The following is a 7,071-nucleotide window of genomic DNA, read 5'->3' as shown; positions in this document are numbered from 1 at the left end:
AAGCACCGTGGTGTGCAAGCTCGCACCTGCCTGGCCCGCTGCCATGTACGCCTTCCCCACGAGCGTGGATGTGGTGCGACATGGTTTGGATGGTAACGCCGGCTTCTCCAGGGAGGACGCAAGTCGAGGGGAGAGATAGCTCGCAAGCGCATCCTCCACCCGAGGCATCCTCCCATAACCACGGTCCCTAACCCCCATCACATTACTGTAGTTCAGTGATCGGGGTGTGGAAAGCCGTGTAGAGAAGGGTCTGCCCCATCATTACTCAGTTCATCATGTAAATCAGGAAGAATGGCAGAGACCGGCGTGGAGGTGGCGTGTGGTGCTTAAGAAACCTTTCATCAAGCTTACCACTAGCCTGTGGTGTCTGCTCCTCCTGTGGCCAGTTGATGTTGAGCTTAGCCACGGCTCTAGTCACCACCTCCAACAGCACGTCATAGTCGGGCGACACCCGGAAGTCATCGTCCACTACGCTGAGCACGCCCGCCTCCTCGGAGTCGGATTGCTGCAGCGTCTCCGGATCCAAACCGCGAGCAGGAGAAGCCGAGAACGGGCTCCCGAACGAGGAAAGGAAGCGTCGGAGCCAGCGGATGAAGGTCGGGAAAAAGCCTCAGCCGTCCCGAAATCCTCCGACAGATCACGCTGTGAACCCCCATGAGTAAAGCCGCCGGGCCGCCTCAGCGGCCGCAGGGCCCACGCCGCGGGGAAAACACATCCGGCCATCCTCGGAAAAGAGAGCCATGCTGTACCTCAGTACCCGCACGGAAAGGGCTTCGCAACGGGCGCAGGCAGCCCCCTCGAGAGCTGCCCAGGCGTGCTCCATCCCCTAACATGAGACACACATCTCATGAGAATCTCCATCCGTGATGTACCGAGGGCAAGAAAAAACACACCTTCTGTACATCTGGTTGCTGGTAGACTTCTTCAGGTAAGACACACTGCTTGTAGGACTGGAGCTTTCTTCAAACAACATACAGAGCGCCTGCTGAATAGAAAAAAGCTAATGATGAGTGTGTACAGGTGTGCTTTATACTCCTCCGGTTATTCCGTCACACCTTACCGTTCTAGCAACAAGCCAATAGGATTGGAGTGATTTCATTCACGTTCAGACCTGCTTCGCCTAGAGGCGTTCCCATAGTGTCGTAACCGACGCAGTTCGAGTTCCCTCGAAGGGGAATGACCATATTTCAACTAAATTTTACATAAAAATTGACCAAACAATTTGAACATTTGCTCAGTAGCTTTCACATCGGGTGTAACATTAGCATTATAGTTATAACTTTAGCTGTGTTAGCCAATGTTTACAACAACTCTGCACTTGAACAGTCTGTGAAGTTACATTGCCGTGTTTATTTTAAATATAATTCACAACCAATAAAGCATACTTACAGGGTTGATTGTGAATTTCCAGGCCCAAACAGAGTCGGCGTTGCATCGTCTTTTAGGACTAAAGGTTGAACTGTTGCCGGTGTTCTGATGATCTATGCTGCCTTGCCGAAAACTGCTACCATAGCGCAAATTGATCGACTCTACTCGGCCCTGCTACGTTTTCCATTGTTGCAGATATTACCCAGAGATAGTACGTAGCTTGTCGTCATAGCGACGCCACACACAACTGCTGCGACGTAATGTTCAATGCGACACACACACCAGCGATCCACACAGCTTTCTTTTTTTTAAGTTAAAACGTTTCAACATTACTCAGAATGTAAAGACTAATCAGCAGTATGAAAACCTTTCCTCTGCCTTTGTTGCTGCAGTGGTCTGTGTGACGGCGGGAGCAGAGGTCTCAGTGAGTGGGCGGCTGGGCGGCCTCACACGCTCCTCCCACGGGTTGGCACAGGCATCCCCCGCAGCCAATTGCGGAGCTCCTCAACTCCGAAAATATTTAAGCGCATTGTTGTTTTCAAAATCTACACAGCTGATTTCTCACCTCAGAACTTCTCAGAAGTGGATTTAGTGATGAAATTCCATACGAAAACTGTAAAATATAAAACCTTCTGTTGCTGGCCTCTGTCTGGTGCAAGCAATGATGATGCAGTGAATAGTGATTCTCTCTGACCAATCAGGTGATACAAAAAAAGTACCAGGAAGCAGGTACAGGTACAACATTTCTATAATGGAAAACCAAACAAAGGCGAGTCGAGCCAAAGGGCCTCCGCTCAGACTAGCTTGGTTTGAGGGTGTGCCTGACCCCGCTAGCTGCTTGGCAAGCTTTATGACGCATTTTCATTGTGATGTCACAAGTAAAGGAAGTGAAGGGCTGGACTACAAACGAGCTGTTTTCAAGCTGTTCAGAGCAGTGCTTTCTGTGGGAGATGGGAACTCCCTTTGGGCTGGACTTTGGGCTTTTTCACTTTGCAAACCTGTTACATGGACAAAAGAATGGACTTTTCTTTAACTCCTGAGAAAACACAAAGATCTCAATAGTATATCTTTTTGAGATCACTCCAATCTGAATTGTTGCTCCTAAAACCCCTTAGGAGAAAAGGATGAGATGAAGAGAGATTGAGGTTTTGAGACTTGGGTAAGACAAATGGATACTGAATTGAGATTACAATAGGATAAATGAAAGTAACAGATGAGATCTCATCATTGTATCTTTTTGAGTTCATTAAAAGTCTTGCTTATTGCTCCTAAAAAGCAGTTGGGAGCTGTTTGTATCACATTACCATCTTGGAGAACCGTGCGGAGGCCCTGAGCTGGGTTTGAACCCCACGCCTGTTGTTCAACACTGCCGCTGCGCCATCCAGCTAAAATTAGGATTGATGAAGGACTTTAAATAGAGTACAATTTTCCTTTACTTAAAAGAGGAGAAATACCATATCCACAATTAAAGTCCTCAAAATTCTACTCAAGTAAAATGTATAGAAGTATTCCATAGTGAATGTACTTAAGCATCAAAAGTAAAAGTGCTCGTTCTGTATGACAGATACATGTTGTATCTCAGTTCTTGTGTGCATTTGGTCCTCAACAAATTAATCTGTAAACATCAGGTCAAAGTATTGGGTGTTCCATTTATGCCGACTGCCAACAAATTGGAAAGCATGACATTTGAAAGTGCATTATTTTCAATGTCAAAATGTATTTTATTTTTTTATAACCTCAACATTTGAAGTAACTAAAGTACTTGAGTAAAATAACCCCTAAGTGGGGTCACTAAGACAAAACTGAGAAATATCTTTTTTTCAGATCCACATTCTGGAGACTGAAACCACACTTATTTAAGATACTGTAGAGATCTCATCTTTTGATCAGAGTAAGACAGAGATGAGCTTTTTGCTCCTAAGGCCAATATGAGAAAACTGAGATATATTTTAGAAGAATTGCGAGATCCCAGGAGTCATAGCTTAGTTTTCTTTGAGCTCTTTCTCTGATCTCATGGTCCAAAGTTCAGGAGACTTAAATTAGACTTAAGATCAGTTAGAGATCTCTTGTTTTGATCAGAGTCAGACATAAATGAGATTTTATATGGTTGTTTCTCCTGAGATGAATTTGAGAAGTGGGAGAAAAGGCCTTTGGTCTCACCTTGGTATTAAAAGCAACTCATTTGTGTCTAGGAGAAAAGAAGGAAACAACTATGAGATCTCATCTTGGATTTTGCTTTCCTATGGGAAGAGATGTAACTCCATAAAGGAGAGGGCACACCAAAAAGCATAATACCACCTCTTTAATTAGGACTAATGTGTCGCAAATTCTAAGCTGAGATGCTGTGGTTTCTTAATGTGACAGGGCTCAGTACTCTCTCTCTGACAATGTCCTCACTGCTATATATTTTCAATGGGTTACTGAGGTCTCTAAAAACTCCCTTCTCATTGCTCACTCCACAACAGTGTTAGCAAACCATAACTTTAAGCCAGGTGTTAGTGATGGCTGCCATGGAAGTTAGTTAGTTCCAGTTTATTTTGTGAAAGTGTCTACCTCGCATTAGACTAATCTAAGAGCAAAATAAAGACCAAACAAGTCTAAAATATCCTTGTGAAACCAGATGATTTTTTTTTTTGCCAACACTGTCTTCTAGAAATTGTTCATATTCCAATCCCTAATAATTAGTAATTAGGCTGTTAACCTAATAGCTACCTGGAATATGTTCCCAGCCAATTTTTTGTCGAGCCGGGGAAGTGCTATATTCTTGTACTGCACGCAAGCCGTGGGGAGGTGCTCAGGGTGGATGGTGGCATTCAAAGCGCAGGACTTCTATACTAAAGAGTGGGGGGTCTTGTGGTGTGGTTAGGCTTTGGCAACAAAAACAATGCCTTTTTTGTGATTACTTATCCTTTGACAGCAAAATGCAAACTGGCGACAAAGAATGATCTTGACTAGAAATGGGCAAATATCTGACTGCCCTACCATTGTACCTCACCTCTCTCTTTTTTTTGTTCATGTCCTCAGGTTTCCTTGGTGTCCATCGCCATGCTGCACTGAAGCACCATACAGAGGGAATGTGACTTGTTTTGTCCTCATTGCTTGAATAGAAATTTTGAATCATTAAGCTGAAAACATGTCAAGTGTCACTATATACACGCTGACATAATTCCTAAGCCTGTGTAGCTGAGCTGAAGTCTTTAGCAGTGAATCATGCAGAATGCCACAGAGGCTAACTGTTGCTCATGCTCTCATAGTTGATCTGGCCAGGTTTCTCTGGGGAGTCGCTGGCTTGGGCCTGTTAGAATTAGACTGGAAATCAGGCCAATGGCATCACTTCAGAGCCTGTTATAAATTTATACAGTATACCCAGCATTCTGTGCCATCATATCATTATATACTATGTGAGCTTGAGGAATTTTCATCAGAGTAGTCCTCATGGCAACTTATTACACGATGACTGCTGAGATGTCAACAGCTGTCTGGGTGAGAGACAGAGATAAGAGTTGCCATAACCATCGCAATATTGCTGGGGTGAAGGTGTATTTTTAATGAACAAAAGAGAGATTACATGTGTGTATAATGTGTTTACCTGTGTGTATCTGTAGGTAGGTCGGTGTGTTAAAAATAAAGAACATATTTATACGAGATGCTGATCTTATTTTAGTCTGTAATATACATAATTATCCAGCTGTTACTTTTTATATTAATGACAGTTTGATCCACAAACTTTTTAACTGAGCAGGCAACTTCATTAGGTAAGCATTACCCTAATCGATGTAAACATAAAGTAACACGTGTACTGATTTACAGAGCCAAAAGCCTACACACACCCAAGGTGTTAGACATCATCGTCCTTGATTTGAGTATTAATCATTACCATCACCAAGCACACACACTCTCCTTTTTGTTTATCTGTATAAGTCTTTGTGCAGACAGTGTATGAATCACACGCCAACACAGTCCTGAAAAGAACATTCTAGCAAACTGTGTGTGTGTGTGTGTGTGTGTGTGTGTGTTTAGGGCAGGTGGATTGGGTGGGTTGAGTTTGGGGAGCTTTCTTGTAAGCAGGTTAGGACTCCCAGTAGCATCAATCTGGCTACAAACTGCTTTGATCAGTTTTTAGTCTCAATCCAATTTAAGAGCTCGCCTCGAGCAAGAGTGTGTATGTGTGTAATTTTGTTTATAAACTGTAAACTGGTGTCTGGCCTATGGCTGCAGCTGGGCAAAGACTGCAGGCTAGAGCTGAATAATGTACAGTATACTACACACGCACGCGCACACACACAAGCTTATTCTCTTTGCACTTTTTGCTGTGGGGAATGTAGAGTCATTGATATTCCAAGTTGCTGCTTGCCACATTCAGGAAATAAGGACTAGCTCATGAAACACAGCCAGCCATTGTACCCGCCTCTATCTGTCTGTCTGTCTGTCTGTCTGTCTCTCAAACACATACACGCGCGCACACGCACACACACAATGCATCCATACAGCTAACACACAATTCTCCCACTCACTCTGAATGAGTTGCTATATTCAATATTTATTGTAATATTTATTATCTAAAACTGCAGCTGATCATATTAGCATTTACACCCCCCCCCTCACAATACAATATAAAATATTCAGCTTCTGGAAGGAAGAGTCATGGGAGCCCTGAGAGTATTTATTCATGTAGCACCCTGGGAGAACTCACAGGAGCACGTCGGAGGGAACACTTTACAGTGCACAGCAGAGCTCATCAGCTGAATATATTACTCTGCTCCTGAAGGCAACACTGTTCACTTTGGACTCCTACAGAGTGAACACTGCTGATCAGCAGGACACACACACACACACACACACAGATTCTCTCTCTCATTTCACATCCACCCACACCTCAACTTCTCTTCCCCTGAGCTGCCCTTTCTTCCAGCTCGTTCCTCTGCCATTAATGGGAGGAGGAGAGGATGTTAATGGCAAGAAAAGGTCAAGGACAGCCACTAATGCCCTGATTAGGCCACAAACCACCTTCAGCAGAAAGACGACAATTGCTAACAGTTGCAAACAGCAGCCAGGCACCAGAAAGATTTTTTGAGGGGTGTGTATACAGAGAAAGCTTGGCAGATAAATGAATGCTTTTTCACCTTGAACGAGATTTGAGCTTGTGTTTTAGCTGGTGCAAACATCATTGCGAAGTGAGCGTGCATAGCTTTGCCTCTTCAATGAAAAGTGCTGATACATGTCTGAGTTTCCTGATCCATTAATCAAAGCACACACACAGCTTATTAAAGCCAGCTTAGAGCAGCTCTTATCTTATCACGCCTGTAGTTTTCTCTTTTTCCCTCTGATTTGTGTTCCTCATTGTCTAGCTGAATGATCGTGTAAAGAGACAGAAAGGGAGAGAGCGAGGCAAACTTCACACCACATGCACTGTAGACAACCTTGCTAACAAGGCTCATGTATCTCAATCACCGCAAACAATATCAATCTCCGTTAAAATATGCAAGCCAACGCTGTTAACAATAATTCCAGGGGCCACACACAATGACTGGCATTTGCTGACAAATAGACTTAATTTAGATGCAACTCTTGTTATTAATTTTCCTCTCACCTATTTACACACACACACACATTCACACTCTCTCTTTCACTCTCTTTCTAAATGATAAGGCTTGGGCTCGACTGACAGGCGACCCAGCCTCCCTGTATCCTCTCCCCCTCTCT

This window comes from Micropterus dolomieu, linkage group LG22 (assembly GCF_021292245.1).
Source record: "Micropterus dolomieu isolate WLL.071019.BEF.003 ecotype Adirondacks linkage group LG22, ASM2129224v1, whole genome shotgun sequence".
Lineage (NCBI taxonomy): Eukaryota > Metazoa > Chordata > Actinopteri > Centrarchiformes > Centrarchidae > Micropterus > Micropterus dolomieu.
This window is presented reverse-complemented; position numbering follows the sequence as displayed.